The sequence below is a fragment of the Camarhynchus parvulus genome, chromosome 3, assembly GCF_901933205.1.
Source record: "Camarhynchus parvulus chromosome 3, STF_HiC, whole genome shotgun sequence".
In the NCBI taxonomy this organism is placed as follows: domain Eukaryota; kingdom Metazoa; phylum Chordata; class Aves; order Passeriformes; family Thraupidae; genus Camarhynchus; species Camarhynchus parvulus.
Genome location: NC_044573.1, coordinates 100,565,427 through 100,582,443, shown reverse-complemented (window position 1 = coordinate 100,582,443; position 17,017 = coordinate 100,565,427). Strand labels below are relative to the sequence as shown.

Below are 17,017 nucleotides of genomic sequence, written 5' to 3'. Positions count from 1 at the left end.
GAAATTGTGCGTAAAGTTTTCCAGAAACCAGGGGAGTGTAGTTTATTCATAGTTATAAACTTTGCAATGTTTTTTACTCCGAGCTTTCTTACTACCTCCAGTAATGTCATCTATAGTTTAAGCAATTACTGACCATGAGTGACTATTTTGTAATCTGGTCTTCAAATACACATTTGCTAGATGTATAAATATTTTTACCAAGTAAAGGAAAAAAGGGGAATTTTAACTGAAAAGACCAAGCTATTAAGGTAAGATTAAATTTAAAGTCATTTTTTCAGTAAACATGGAAAATAGATCTGACATGTAGTTGTATCTAACTGATTTTTGCAGAGTTGAATTTCGAAAAATGGCTTTCCATTACTGGAATTTGGTGTATTTATGCCAAAATATGTTTTTGCAGCAATTCAAAATGAAGACATAAAAATGTGGGGTTTTTTTTCTATTCTAAAACAAAAATATGGTTTAATTTACATGAATACTAATTTAGTTTGAAAATTGATTTAAAACCAGGTATGAAAATAAATGGGGAGACAATGTTTCTTGCAAATTATTCCAGGTGGTGATAAAATCATTAAAACCAACCCTAATACTGATCTCAGCCAAGCCATCAGAAAGGTATCCTGTAATCATATTTGACCTACAAGTGTAGAGAAGTTGAGAAAGCTTCTCTTCTCCCTTCTGTAGCAGAGCACAGAAGGAGTGCAGGAAGAACAATCATGTCTGTCTGGGCAGGAGCCCACTGTCTGGCTCAGCCAATTTTTTGACTTACAGTTTCAGGCTCAGATCCATGGGTATGTAAATATATAATTGTTTAACTTTAGCTCGTAATGTTGCATGGCCCAGCTCTGTGTGCTTGAGTTTCTGCTGTTTCTTGTGCCACAGCATCACTATGCCAGGTAAATTTTACAAAACAGATTGCCTCTTTTTCTGTTTGTCAATATAATTTGCGCAACATTTATGATAAAAGACCAAGTATATTCATAGTAATGTTTAGGTAGGTAATTGTTAAGTATCTCTGGTCATAATAAAGAATTTATCAAAATATTTTGTGGCTTTCACCTCTATTTTTGATATCTTCTGAAGGAAAATAAAATAATTATAATAAGACCATATCAGATCACTTCTAAATCCAGATTAGTGTTTGAATAACGTAGCTCACCCAGCAATGCAGAGGTAACTGAAAGTTAATTATTTATGCTTAAGTTCATCACCCAAACATTTCTGTGGAATTAATAGGGATAAGTGGGCCTCTGAGAGGAGTGATTCTCTTCATTTTAAGATAGGAGCACAGAAAAGCCGGATCTTCTGCAAAAAGTCTTTAATACTTACAAGTTGTGAATACTGCCTGGAAAAGTATGCTGGTTAAAATCACCAGACAAAGTTTTCCTGGACAAAGGATAGTTCTACACACCTTTTCTGTTATGCTTTCCACCTTATCATGCATCCCTTGTCATATTTGTTTATAAAGTATTGAACAAGACTGACCATTGAAGTGACACAATATGGCCAGTCTTACATTCAGTGCATTTATTACCTCACAGATTTATAATAATTTAGGAACATAAGCTTATCATTTATGTAAATGTGGCAGCAAACTTCATCCAAAAAACCCCAACGTATACATGCAGTTTTGTCAACTGTTCTGGAGAAGGCAAATAATAAGCATATCTCCACATCTAAAGCATTATATTTTGTCTAAGTGGCATGAAATGAAGATATTCTGTCTGGAGACAATTACAAAGAGTCCTGAAGTAATTGCATCCATCTTTTCGATCAACTTTTTTTTCTGCTCTTCATTATATAATTTGTGTGTATAAATTTAATCATCTTGGTGGCTGACGAATTAAAAATAAATAAATAGGGATGTGTTCTGTGGTTTATACATAACTTGTCAAGCTGAAAGGTTGGAAACATATTTCTTCTTTCATTCAAAGGAAAGCAGCAGATACAGGATACATTTCTTTATTTTCATGTGACAGTATACTTCTCCTTAACTGTGGGTGGCGAGTTGCACTGTGGTGTAGATCTGCTTTATACAGGAAATAAATATGTGAGATAATTGTACAAAGGAGGAAAAATTACTGACAGAGGAAGTGAGGAAGAAAAAGCTTTCCTAACATCTGTTCTTTGCATTACAAAGGATCAAATTCAATTATGTGCCAGACCCCTAAAATTATGAAACTTTTGAAATATTCCTTTTATGATTTTTAATCTCTGCTTCTCTTGAACTTCAAGGCTGCTGTCTGCTTTTATTTTTAGATAACTTTTTCATCTGTAAATTTGAAAATATATTTCCCAAATCTCAATTCTTACATTTAAAAATAGGTAGTTCTAACACCTGGTATTTTTAGAAATGTACTAAATATCAAATGTGTTTATAATGAGCATGTAGGATATGACAGAAGAAGAAATTAATTCATATGCAGGATATTTGTGTTTATTTTCTGCAATTATTTCAGCAAATAAGCACCCTGTCAGAAATGCTCATGGAACTAAAAAGTAGAAAGGTCAAGAACTGTACAATGTATAGATGTTTGCCCAGCAATGAAGCATAGAAAAATGACACTGATGTCCACTTACATTTAGCATTTAAAAAGTTTACAAACTCTGAACAACTGAGAAAAGCCTGATACATAAAACCCATTTCTGGATTTAAGTGCATCCAGTCCGGGAATATATCAATCCAGCTACTTTTTGGTTGTTTCCATTAAGATGTGAAGTCATCAAAGCTCAGACACCAATACCTTACCTTATCACTTTAGAGAACATCACTGACACTTCTTTTCTGTATCCTAAACAGAAGTCTCCTGCTTGGCTTCAAGAATAAAGCACCAAAAGAATTAACATTAAAGTATTTTAGGAGAAGGACCACACCTTTCTATTGAAAAACGCACCTCTTAAAAATCACCTGGATTGTATAATTGAATTTTCTATGCAGGACAGATTAAGGCTTCACTAGGAATCACAGCAGAAGTCAGGGTTTACAGTTTCTCATTCTTGTTGCAGTGACACATGGATATTTCAAACAACTAAAGGAAACAGCTTGGATAGGGTTTTTAAAAACAAGTAGACAACAATGAAACAAAAATCAAACAGACCTCATGATGGACTGCAACATTTTTTCTGACTTCCTTCTCAGAGCATTTTATGAGTTCTTTTCAAGAGTTATCCTAAAAATCTTTCATTGTTATAATTCTTTTACAAGCTTGTTAGGTAAATGTCTGGTGTGCCAAAAATCTGTATTTTCATAACTGCAGCTAAAACCATCTAGGCAGGCATTTTTCTGCTTTCTTTAAAATGTAGAAATAGTTAATATGCTGTTCTTAAAGATGGTGCCAGTGTCTGCATTTTAAAAAGTAAGAGATAAATTAACTAGTGAAGCACTAAAGTGAAAAAACCCAAACAAAACTATTAAGTGCTTTATACTTTAATTTTGCTGATGGAAGAGTTTTCATACATAATCCCCATGATGGTAGCTAGTCCTATTAGAAAATTTAATTAGTTATTAACAACTACATTTGCAAAGAAATTTTTACCCAAATAGACATATTTGTAAACACTTCATGTGAACTATCAATTTCTTGCATGAAATCTTATTATTTTGTGATTATTTGGAAAAAAAAACCACCAAAAGATGGATTACAGGATATGAATTACAATGCATCAAAATATACCTTAATGGAGAAATACCCACATTTGTCCAGAAAACCACTGGTTTTGTTTATTATAAAGAATGAATCCTTTATGGTCAAAGCAGAGACAGATGAGCAAAGTGCATTCATGGAAAACATTGCTGCACTCAATACAGTTGCTGCTGTTACTTATTTGTCTTCTGTTTCATACTTCAAGTGATGCATTTTCTTCATGATCTCCATCTGCTGTTACAGGAAAAATGTGCTTAAACTTGGAATCTTTTGTTTCTCAGACTAACAAAATCCACTTGCATATAAATATATGATTAATAAATATGAATTCTGAAAAAAAAAAGAAAACTGTACAAAGCATCTCATTATTCAATAAAAATGTGGATTCTAGATACCAAAGAAAACAAACATTCAAAAATGCCAAAATCTAACTTTTAAATGTACTCTTACTAACTTTCTAAAGGACAACACTGAATGCCTTGTAGTCACTGAGAATTATTAAACTTTATGACAAAGTCTTAAGTATATTTTCAAAGAAACAACAAAAGTAGTAAGAACTAGCCTCACAATAGATTATATGAATACTATGGAGCTTTTCTATTTGGTTGTGGGTTTTTGCTTTGTCGGTTTTTTGGGGTTTTTTTCCTACAGTAATAAGATTCTGGTAGTGAAAACAAGCAGTGGTGACATCCATGTTGGTTCAATGAAATGAAGTTTGAAGTTTGCTATTATATGCAAAGGAAAACAGGTGAGATGTCTTTCAAACTGGGGGAAAAAATACCTATAGAAACAAAACATGCTCATTAAATAAAAGGTGAGGAAAATATATTTTAAATCATTATACCTTTAATAATCTACAAGTATATTAAAATTTTTACAGCTTTGGATATTTTATAATGTCAACATTATTCTCTTTTCATTGAAACTTCTGTGTCTGGCCTTAGAGAAATAGTAGCCATCTTCTTTACAACGTATTTAATCTATCCTTTGATTTCACTGCTTACTTGATCATGTCTTCCCTCTAACCTTTCTGCAGAGGAAAACCAAGGGACTATCTAGCAATGCATAAGTGGTACGAGAAGCTGTGAAATAAGAAAATATAATCCTAATGTCACTGGGTCTCGGGAGTAGTATAAACTGAGTGTCACAACCTGAATTTCACTATCCAAAATACTGAAGGATAAATTTCTCCTCTTGTTTCTTTTCTGCTGTCAGGGAAAAAGCTCAACTAAAGTAATATGTCAATAAAAGATAACATCCCTTAATCAATCTGGACAATGGCATTTGAGAGTGGAGTTGAATTTCTGTCCCGTTCACTCTTTCTGTCTGCTTGCATCCTTTTCTCCTCTGCTAATTTCAATAAAGCTACACAGGAAGTTCTAGTAAAGATAAGATGCTGATGCTAATGTGTCATTTCTGTGGCATAGCATAGTCCATGCTGAGATTTATGCCTAGGTATAAATCTGCTCTACAAATTGATTAAGAATAAAGTATATATTTATATTTGACAGATCTTCTTGTGCACAGCTGTTTTTTTAAAATTATCTCTATTAATTTAAATAGATTTTTCCCTCCTTCATTTGTCCCTCACAAGATCAAGATAGGTATGAAAAGGGAACGTCGTCATGTTTGTACATTGTCAGAAGAGCTCTTAATTTCTAATTACATAGTCACATGCTCTCCTGCACTACCATAACTCATTTAAATTACTGAGATGACACCAAAGCTATAATTTGGTTTGCATAAAATTGTTCATGTTGTTGAGGAGGAAAAAGTCTGAACCTAAATGAGGTAGGCAGACTGTTATTTAGACATGTAACCCACTGGATTTCACCCAGAGAAATAATGGGCACTCTACAGCAACACTTCTAATACCAAAGATTTGCACTATTTAATTATTTCATGCTTTGATTATTTTGTTTCTAATTAGTTGTTTTCCTGTTGCACTTCAACATTATAATAAGAAAATCAGATTAATTAAAGATCTGAATAACTAGAAAAATGTCTTCCCCCTTTAATTTTTTTTTTCTAGAAATGGCACTTTTTTCCAAAAACTGTGCTCTGTAAAGCAAGAGTAATTTTTTCTTTCTAATTCAGATAATAGTAATAGTGGCATTTAAACAAGCAACAAAATCAAAACAATTTTATTGCAACAACAGGAAAGCACCAGAAACTCCCTGGGTTTCATTTTGGCTTTCCCTTTTGGCTCCTTTTTTACCTAGAAAAGGAAAGGTTCAAAAATAACTGGCTCAGTCTAGAATACTAGAGAAGAGATCAAATTAGTGTGAATGTTGACCAACTCCAGAATTAGTGAAGTAGCTGGGAACAGTTTCTGGTCAGTAGTTGCTTGAACCCCTATCTACGCTGTTGCCCTTGATTTTAAATAAAACAAAAAATAATAAAAGATTGTGATTATCCATTAAAATTATTAATGCTTATGTTATTATAAACCATCCGCTCTACAGGTTATTTCCTCCATGAAGCTATTTCAGCAGCATATGATAATCCATTATCTGCTACAACTTGCACTTTCATAATTAGGACTGTGTTATCAAAAATCCGGAAAAATTGCAAGGTGAGCAAATAAGATATTTGAGTTTCTAACAAAGGTGTTTAAATGCTACACTCTCTTATTATTCATACACCTTTGTTTGAAATGTATATTTCTGGAATAAATTTTATTATACTTTATGCTGTAAATAAATATAAATAAATAAAAGCTTAGCCTGAATTTATTGTGAAATGTTAGGTAGATAGTTTATGATTTCTCAATGAATGTTTTTGTTAACTTAAATCTTATTTAAGACTATTGTCAATTTCTCTCATACATACTTGAATCAATCCTGCTAACCTACTATATATTATCTGAAATCTGGGTATTATGAAGCATCTGAGCCTCTGGATGTTTTTATAAACTCATATGGGAAAACTTATTACATTTTGTTCATCACTGACACATGGAACAAATTAAAATGAAACATTTTTATATTGTTATACTTAGTGTAAATTGAAAAGCTAGATCATATCTCAATCAAAATGTTTTTGCTCCCCTAGAACTGGCAGACCTCTTCAATGTATGTGAGATTGTCCAGCTATAATATGTCTTTAAACTTTTGAACGTTTATGACTATGAAAGAGGTTTCATAAAATATAACGATCATGAAAGCTGACAAAAGTGGGAATGGCCACAGGCAAATTTGGAATCACTAACCATTGTGTCACTGCAATGATGCAGTCATAAAATAATACTATGTTGAGATGTGCTGATTTGATTTACATTTCACCTGGAAGTCGCAGTAGGCCTATTATGCACATACAGAGAAAGAGAGAACAGCTGGACAGAAGGACAGAAAACCTCAATGCTGACTTATCTGCTCAATACCATGGGCAAAACACAGAAAATGAGCCCATTTTTATAGACTAAAAATATTTCTGAACATTTTGTACAGTGTTTAATCAAATGAACTGCTCCTTTGATAAATCTGCAAGTGACCAGGGAAAAAGACTTCAGTTAACCCACAGGTCTCAGTGAACAGATATCCCTTGGAGAGACTTCTTGGAATGATATTTTTGCCAAACATAGTCTGTGTTTAACCTTTGTAAATGTCTATATATGGTCTGTAAGCATTTTTTTCAACTACTGTGTTGCAAAATCAATCTAGCAGTCTAATCCAGAACAGGTGTCCTATGAATGCCTTTGCAAGATTAACATAGAGAGCACAGCCTTATGGATGATTTTAGTAACTATGATTAGCATTAAGAGGCAAATCCCCCTCCATATTCTTGGTGTGAAAGGATCCCATTTCAGCACGTGTGCTGCTCCTCCACACAAGAAAGGGAGCAGGATGTGGGGTCAGGCTTAAGTGGCAAGGCTAAGCTGGAGATGGAAGAATCAATGTGCTGCAGTGCAGAAGGCAGCAGTCAGCAGAAAAATGTCATCAGCTTCAGAAATTCTCCATTTAACATACCCCAATAACTAGTAATCAAGAAATGCCATAGATGTTGCAGAGACTCTAAATGAGCTGTTTTAATTTCCTGGTCTTGGCAAATTTATTTTATTTTCTGAAAAATTAATACTAAAATGATCCAGAATAGTCTCATGGTGAAAATTAGAGATAAAACATCACCACATTAGGAATATTTTAAAATTCTTTCTCTCTGTGTAAATACAGACAAGCAGTTAAAACATTTTCTGGGTTTAAAAATCTTCCAGATTTTAATCAATCAGGTGGAAAGTTTTCAAATACTCAAAATTATTAACAGGATAAAATAATAAGAGTTACAGTAAGTACTAGTCATGATTTTAAAATTAATTATAAAAAAATTCTGACTTTTCAAGAAGGTTTTGTTATGAATGTTTTGATTTGTGAAAAGAAGTTTTGTTGACACCATTTTTGCTCTCATGTGTTCCCTGTAGATGTAACCTAAATATTTAATACAACTAAACTTCATTTAGCAGAAAACAGACATTTCCCAAATGCTTATCTCTGGCTTTGGCCACATTCTGTTCTCATGGGAGCTAAACAGTGCCATAAACCCCACAACCCTCCCTTCCAGGGCCAGCTGCAGTTCTTTAGCTTTTCCTTTACTAGTATAAATGCCTGATAGCATATAAATGTGTGTCCATTAAACTACAGTCTTTTTTACATATTATTTTAAATTAAAATAATTTATAAAAGGGATAAAGAGAGTTTAAAAATATTATCACATTGTCATAATTTCTTAAACTGCAATCAGAAATAATTTCTTGTTATCTAATTGATCAAAATGAATCCCATAGTACCAGACCATTTCCAGTTACTTAGGGTAGAAATAAATTACATGCCAACAATAGAAGTTGGGCCAAATTTTCATTTATGCCTTTGGTAACCCTCAGTGTGTTGCTTCCAAATGAAGATCTCCCTGAATCCAATGAAGTCCACAGAATCCTATTCAGGAGTTCAACAGCTTTGTTGCAGCAGCAGAGGATAGCTTTTTGGGGGTTGTTTTGAACCTGAGTCCTAGATCTTTAGTGGCTATTCTCTTGTTCTTCTGATGCAGAAGACACAATAAATGAAAAAGAGGTCTTTCAGCATCTCCATGCCCCATGCATTTATGAATCTCTTTTACAATAGTTCTTAACTGTCTCTTCTCAAGAATGAGAACTTCTAATTGAATCAATTATTCCTCTTACGGAAGTTCAACACTTTTGATATTGCTTGGCTGAATCATTTCCTGGTATTTATTTTGGCATTAATTCATCTCAGCATATATAGTACTCATAATATAGATTTATATGGGAGAATGGTCCTATGATGTTTCAAGTTCTCTTTCCTTACAATCTATAACCTTTGATTTGCCTTTTTGACCACCTTTGAATGCTAAGCTGATGTTTTCACTGAACATTCCTTGAAGTCTTGTGGCAAATGTTAATCATCTGCCCGACATTTTGCACATGAAATAATTATTGTTTGTTCTCTCACTTCTTGCCAACTAGACACTCATCACCACCCAGTTGAATTGGACTTTTTACTTCCTAGGTGCTCTCAGTTTTTAAAACCTTTTTGCAGTTCTGTTTGCAATACCACCTTGAAAAACTTACTGTCACCAACAGACCTTTTAAGCTTACTAACTTCTCCACATTTTCAGGTTATTCTCAAACATATTCAACAGACTGGTAGAGCACCAGCTCAGATAGGTTCTATCTGAAAAATCTAAAATAAAAATCAAAACAAACAAACAAACAAACAAAACCACCACCAACAAAAACCAATCAAACAAAAAAAAAAAACCCCAACCAAACAAAAAAATCCCCAACAACAATGAAAAAAGCCATTGCAGAACAAAATAGAGTATAACAAAATTTCTTTATTTCTCGATAATCTCTAAGAGTATGACATGATTTCACTATTTCTTGATAATCTCTATCGCTGGCTACAATGTGCTCTTAAACTAGGAAGAGAATATGGATCAGACAGGCAGTAGCTTTAAAAGGATGGTTAAATAAAATTTAAAATCTGTTTGAAGTTCAGAGACAGCTGATGTGATACTCAGCTTACTTGGGTACCATGGAAACACCATGATTTATTGCTTAGCTATGATGCCAAAATACTGTTAAAGCCACCTGTGGGGGGAAAAAAACCCTGAACAATAAACTCCATAGCTTTATAGGAGCTTATTTCACTGTTTATTTACAATTAGTGTAGGTATAATCAAGAATAATTTTGTCTTTATTATTTCCATAAACTGTGATTTATAATTAAACCTGGGAATGGTTATTTTTTGTCATTTTCTTGTAGCAGAATAAAAATTTTATCGTGTCTTGAAATCTTTCATGAAGAGCTATTATAACCAATTAAGCTGTTGGTGTGAGATTGGATGGGAAGTATTAAGACCTGTATATTTTAATTATGCTGAAAGTACTTTCTTCAGATATTTATTTCCAGTTAATGTGTAGCAGATATGTGTAGGAGAATAGAATAAAGGAAGCAAAGTAGTGAAAACAGAAATCATTAACACAAGCAAAACAGATTCATTATTGAAGGGACAGAAAAGTTCCTTCAAATCAGCTCTTTTCTCCACCATAGATGACTGAGATATTTCGATGAGCTTTTGCATATTATGATAATGCTCTCTGCACATTTTCATTCCAGACACTGGTCTGTGGCATGCAAGGTGGATTACCAGCAGTTTGTTTGAGAATGAGTACAGTAAGAACCATCTTCTAGCCAGGGTGTGGATTCCTTAAGGGAAAATGGAAGGTGCAGGGAATTCTCAACTGCAGTGTTTAGTGTGAAGTCCACCAGGGTAATTAAACACAATGAATCAATCCATGCACATCAGCCCGTGGGGTCAGACATTCCAATCCATGTGGAATGCTAATTTTTTCTTCTTACTTTTCTTCATTAGGCAAAGGCAAAAGGATGGTGAAATGGAGCAAACTGAGCATGAATGTCTTTCCAGACATATTTCTGTAATGGAGACTAGCCAGAAGGGTGTTTTAAAGCTTGCTAAACTGGTATTCAACCTTTGGCAGGAGCAGCTAATAAGGCAATGGCTTCAAAAGAGATCTGGGCACCAGCAATGTCAGAGGGATTTTTTCAGGCAGGTAAGAGTTGCCACCCCATCAGAAATTTCTGGGATGGTAGATACCTGAAATTAAGCTTGTTATCAGGGTCTGTGCAAGTCTGCACAACCACTTGATAAAGAGCTGTCCTGCTGTTCTTTATGGTAAGTAGTAGCAATGCTGCTACTACTACATTTCACCAGTGCGTTGGTATCTTTTTACTGTATTAATGAGAGTGGCATTGCTACATAAGCCAGAAGTACTGGAAAGCAAAAAATTCATCACAGATTTATGGAGAGATGCAAAGGCAGCTGAATCCAGAACTGCTGGTGTAAAAATGTTTTCCACCTTTCTGGAAACTCGGAACAGGCTTTAGTGAACCAGAAGATGAAGTCATGATCCCACATTTATTGCAGAAACACCTGGAGTAGAATTTTTTTCAGTGAGCAATACAGCTTCCAGGACACTGTGGATGCTGAAGAATGTAGAAATAAAAGCTATCCTCTTCTTGCTTTTCTTCAGTCTCTTCACCTCCTTCAACCTGGAGTACTTCTGCCTCATTCCATTTTTCTAAGTCCAATGCTCTATGAAAAATAGGGGGCAGTTTAGAGTGGATTTCAGACAGATTTAAGACCCAAGCTGCTCTCTGGGTTAGATTAAAGAATCAAGGAGCATTTCAGGAGCTGATCATTGACTTTAGAAAAGGATTTAGGAAGACAGCAAAAGAGAGTGCTCTGGCTGTCACCAAAACCATGTGATGTGTAGTAGAAGTTGCGTAGGCCTTGTCCCACCTGAACAGCAAGTACAACCCAGCACCTCAGACTGCTTAAATGTGACATTAATTGTTACACAGGAGTTCTTCATCAGATTAGATTATTATGGAAGAATTCTTCAGCCACTACTTCCAGAAGTTTTGGAGAAGTTCCCACTGCCTGGTTGGGCAGACAGGAAGAGTCTAGGACAGTTGTTATTATTTCATAGTTCTAATTCTGTGGTTTGACTATCTTAAAATATTCAGAGAAAAAGCTTATGGAGAAAAAGTTAAGATGAGCAGAAAAAGTTTCTTTATGTGAGTTCTGCCTTAGCCTTCAGTCTGGGGCTCCTAAAAATGGGCAAAGGAAGGAGGAGGTCAGAACTGATAAAGAAGTGTAAGACTGAGGCTTGCAAGAAATGCAAGGCGAGTAAGTTACCCTGAACAGGAAAAATTAAGACCTCCTTCCCCTTTCCCCTGAATGTCCTTCCTCAAAGGAAGTACTCTGAGAATATGAAAAAGGGTAGAGAAAGCAGGAGACAGCTCTTCCCATCATGACTGATCCATGTCATAAACCAGTGTGAGGTTGCAACTGTGGTCCATGGAGACTTTGGGTCTGCAACATCTGGATAATGGTGTAAGGTCAGCAGAAGGAGCTGGACGATGGCAATGGCACCTGAGGTTGTGATGTACTGGGTGCTGTCATGAATTTCAGAGACTTTCAAATGCAGAGAGGTAAGGCAGGGGTGGGGGAGGGGGGAGGGAAATCACAGTATTTCTTTCATATTCTTTTTTCTTATTTAGGTAACAAAGAACAACCAAGTGAAGATCAGAAGGAAATTTTTAGTTATTATAATTTAGGGAATGAATAAATTGGATGAATTAATGAGTGGCAGAAAAAGAAAGTGAATCTCCAATTTATTTAACTTTAAAAAAAGACATTGATAAGGTCAGGCTAGATGCTACCATGAGATGCAAAAGATCTTTTGCTCTCTGGAACTGTAAATTGGTCTAATTGTTTTTAATGCTGTAAGGGAGTTAGAAGACGGTATTGTTGTATAGTTATGACTTTTTAAACAAAAGTAAGATTTAGGTGATGACATTATTTAACATGATAGTGAGAGGTCTTACAAGTTTCCCTTTTGTCAGTGGGGACTAAAAATACAGAACCAGACTGTCCCCAGTGGTGCCCACTGACAGGAAAAGTGGCAACAGGCACAAAATCAAATGTCAATTTGAAAAGAAAAAAATACATTTAAACATCAGAAGACAGCTTTATTTCTTTGAGGGTGGTTGAACACTGAAGAGCTTGTTGAGCTGTTGCAGTTTTAGACCAAAAGACAGTGTGAAAACCAATGCTGACACACTAGCAGTGTAATCAGACAAACCTATCGTTTGCTAAATGCTACACCATAGAAGATGTGACATCTCAGTCTTTGGAGAAATCCTCAAAACTCAACTGGACGTAGCCTTAAGCAACCTGTGCTAACCCACCTTTCTTTGAGCAGGAGTTAGATTACCCAGACACCCCTTCCAACCTTAATTATGCTGTAATTTTGTGAAATTTTTCACTAGATTGGAAAAAATTAGTTAACTTTATTAATGTAAAGAAATATAATTTTCTGTCTGAAAAAGAATGTAGATGCACTTAAGATTTGGTGATTTATAAGTATGATTTACTGTTTGCAAATATGGTTGTCTGATAGCCTTGCCTGCTCACTTCTCTAATGGTTGTTCAACTTATAGTCACGTACAGAAACAATAATGTGATCATTCTGTCTTCAGGACCAATATGAAAATAAGATATATATCACAAGATAACAACTAAGAGGGGAGTTGTTTGGGAAATGGCTCAGGACACATTGATTTTTGCTGTATTGATATCAATCTTGGGTAATCAGTAGTACAGCTGGTTGCAGGAAATGAATGGCTAATCTCCATTCCTAGAATAATTTCAGTCTAACTAGTGCAAGCTATAACCCCTCTGTATTGGGCACCATTCTTTACTTTATCAAAGAGACACTGTTGTGATGAGTGAGGGAATGAGAATGACCATAAACAGAGTGGGGTTGAGAGGAAACAGAGTTTGCTCTAGGTAGCACAAAACAATATTTAAAAGCAGAGCAGAGTACGTATAAGCATCCATGACTACATGGGAGTAAATCCAGGTTCTGTCAGGTCCAGGATATGTCCTCAGGAGCACGTGCAGTAGTGATGGTGAGGACTGGGCTTCTGCCTGGTAGCTCCCAAGCAGCCTTCATTCTGTCCAAGTGACAAGCCGCATGGCAGACAGGCAGGAGGAGAATGAGGAGTTTTTCATGCCTTTCATTTCTCCAAAGCAAATTTCCAGGATGAGAGATGAAGGTTGTTAATGGAATGGCATGCCTGCTTCTTGCGTCCATATGTTGAGACTCTTAAGACAAATTGACAATAGGAGAAAAAGACATTGAAGATTGATTTGGTAAGTGGAAGAAAACAAACACATTATGAAGATTAAGCAAAAATATGCTGAACTTCATTGATATTAATATTTTATGTGATATAAGTACTGTCACAAATTTATTTACTGAGATAATTAAGTCAATAATTTGTCAAAGGTCTCATTTTCCAATCTTATAAGCAATATTGCATTCATAGAATCATAGAATCGTAATCCTAGAATGGTTTAGATTGGAAGTGACCATTGGCAGGGAAAATTTCATGCGGATGTAGTATAGATTCCCTGACTTTTTTCTTTTTTTTTCTGCAGCTGGGGTTCAGTTTTCCGGAATCTAGTGGAAAAAAGGTAAGTAATACCAGGAGCTTGAAAACACAGCTCAAAAGACTGAGACACTAGGACATCTAACTACTCTGCTAGTCCACATAAGCCACAGAGTCTCTGTCTGCAGAATATGAGGGAGAAATATTCATTCTGGGAGTGTAATCTTTTCATTATAATATATGCTTATGACAAAATGAGGATGAGAAGAGAATCCCAGGTTAAAATTCAGCCTTGAATTGATAAATTGCTGAAGCTGGGAGATAAAATGGCTCTTGTCAATTTGAAAGTTATATATTCCGGGTGGCATCAAGAGACTCAGTAATTTCTAGATAAGTTCTATGACCTGTATTAAACAATAAGTGCTACTTGATCATCCTTTTAATCAATGTGTGATCACTAATATTTTAAAAAACATATGTGTGCTCTAGAGATACATCCCAATAGTAGATTTTTTAAGCTAATGACTAAGATAATTTTTGAAAGACAGAGAAAAATCTTAAGAATATTTCTTTTTCATTCCAGTTTTGATGCAGCTTTCATTGGATTGCTATTTACCTAAATATCATTCAGCTATGTTATTCTCGTATGTTACATGTGAATACCCTTGTTTTCAGACAAAAAAATCAGGAGTGAATAAATTTGAATTGCTAAAACTATTGGCTGCTGTCTTCTTGTTTTAGAAGCAGAAAACTTGGTCCTTCTTTATTACAAGCATACATGTGTATTCCATCAAGATGAAGCAACAGTATTGAGAATATTCCTTTCTACTGACCATCTGGAACAAAAATGCGCTCAAATTCACTTGAATTTTTCTTGCATGAGATTCACTGTGTGAAAAGGTTTCTTACATGCCACTTGAGGAAGTGTTATAAAAGTCAGTGAGTTAAAAGTGATGGGAAGAAACTTCTGTGTTCATTAATATAGAAAACAAGAAAGATTAATAGATGGAATTTCATCAGTAGTCTATAAGTGGGTGAAATTGTCTCTGCCAATGGTCACTTCCAATCCAAACCACTCTAGGATTCTAGGATTCTACGAATGCAATATCATTTACAAGATTGGAAAACAAGAGCTTTTGACCAATCATTGACCTAACTATCTCAGTAAATAAATTTGTGACAGTTCTTGTTCTTGCTCTTGTTATTGTTATTGTTACTGTTAGTATTTATTGGAAAAAACACCAACGAAGACATTGTGCTCATATGAAAGGTAGACTTCCATATACAAAAAATAAAAATCTTCAAAATACCTTTTAGTAACTATCAGTGTTTGTCAGTATTCCAGGGCTCAGAAAAGGGTCAGATATGTTTGTGGCATCTTTCTTTGGTCACTCTGCAGTTGTGATTATCTGTTGAGGACCTATCCTGGTTCTGATCCCTATGATGGGAAGCATAAGAGATCATGTCAAGAGAAAAGAGTTTTTGACAGTCCTAAGGAAGGCCATCCAAGGAAAAATAACAATATAATATGCTTTCTTTATATTTTATAGCCTTTTTTATCCAGAGGAAGAGAGTCAGAATGCTAACTAGGAGCTCCGACTTACATAAAGGTAATCCTTTATGTCCTAGGGCAAGAAAATTCACAATTCTTGTATCTCCTAGATACGTGAAAGAAGAAAAATATGTGTCTTTGAAATTAAGACATAAATGTTTAAATGCTCTTCAAGCATGCAGAATAATACCAAGCAGAAGAAAACTCTGGGGTAACTTTCAGGCAGTGGAACTGATCATGGGACTGACTTTCAGCTTGAGATGTGCTGTATTAGATTACCCTTTGACCTTCAGCTCCTTCTTCCACTTTAATATACAAATTTTTGGTTTCCCAGTTTAAAAAAAAAATCAATTCTACAACTAAAAAAATGTTTTCAGTTAAGTCAGAATTCCCCATAGTGCCTCAAAAGCAATATTTTTTTGCCACCCTCTCATTAAAAACAACACAAAGCCAAAGCTGCTGTTTAATTTTATGTATATAAAATTTTGCCTACAGGTCCATCTCTAGCTTTACTATCGCATCCTAGAAAGTAAAAGAATTAAAACACATTTTCAGGCCATAAAAATAAGCACAGGCCATCAAGGAAAAAGAAAATTATTATAAAACCTCTGAAACAGTCTGAATGCTTCTCATAACCTCCACTTAAAAAGTCTGTTATTATGTTCTACTCAAATATTACAAATACCTTATGATAGTAAGTAATAGGCATGCTATCATTAAATTAAACTGTACAAATGAAAAGGGCTATTTTATTCAAATAATGAAAAGCCAGAGAACAAAATAGGAATTTTAGCATGGGCATGGTACAATGCTAAAAGTGCAATCTATATTGGTAAATGCCAATCTGACCCAAATTGCCTCTAATAGAATGCACTGGAGAATCATTTCAATTAGGTGCTAATAATGAAAAGCCTTTTTTTTTAATATATTAATGACTTTTTTGTGTGTTTGTACTAGAAAATTCAGAGGACAGTTATTCAATGTTCTTTGTGTTCTTTGTAAAGGCAGACACCTGGCTTAATATGAGAGAACAAGTGAAGGAGTGAGGAATGTAATTTGGTGAAGTATATCCAGGAACACAGAGGACACTGTGTAGGTATTCCAAAATTTTGGTAATTGCCCCATCAGTCTGTGACCCAGTTTCTTCTGAAAAATTACTATTTTCACAAGTTGAAGGTGCTAATATTAAAAATATTGTATAATACATATGAAATTTTCTTATACTCTCACTTATTTTTGAAAAAAAAATTGCATTTCTATTAAATAGAAATTATGTTTTAATGTATTAAATTCTCATTATCATTAATCAACATGAACTGCCACAG

The 17,017-nt window shown here is 34.6% G+C and overlaps 1 pseudogene; it reads left to right on the top strand.

The window, feature by feature from the left end:
- The window catches only part of LOC115901811, a 150,086-nt pseudogene extending 133,348 nt beyond the window's left edge, over nucleotides 1-16,738 (top strand).
- Nucleotides 16,739-17,017: the final 279 nt, after the last annotated feature.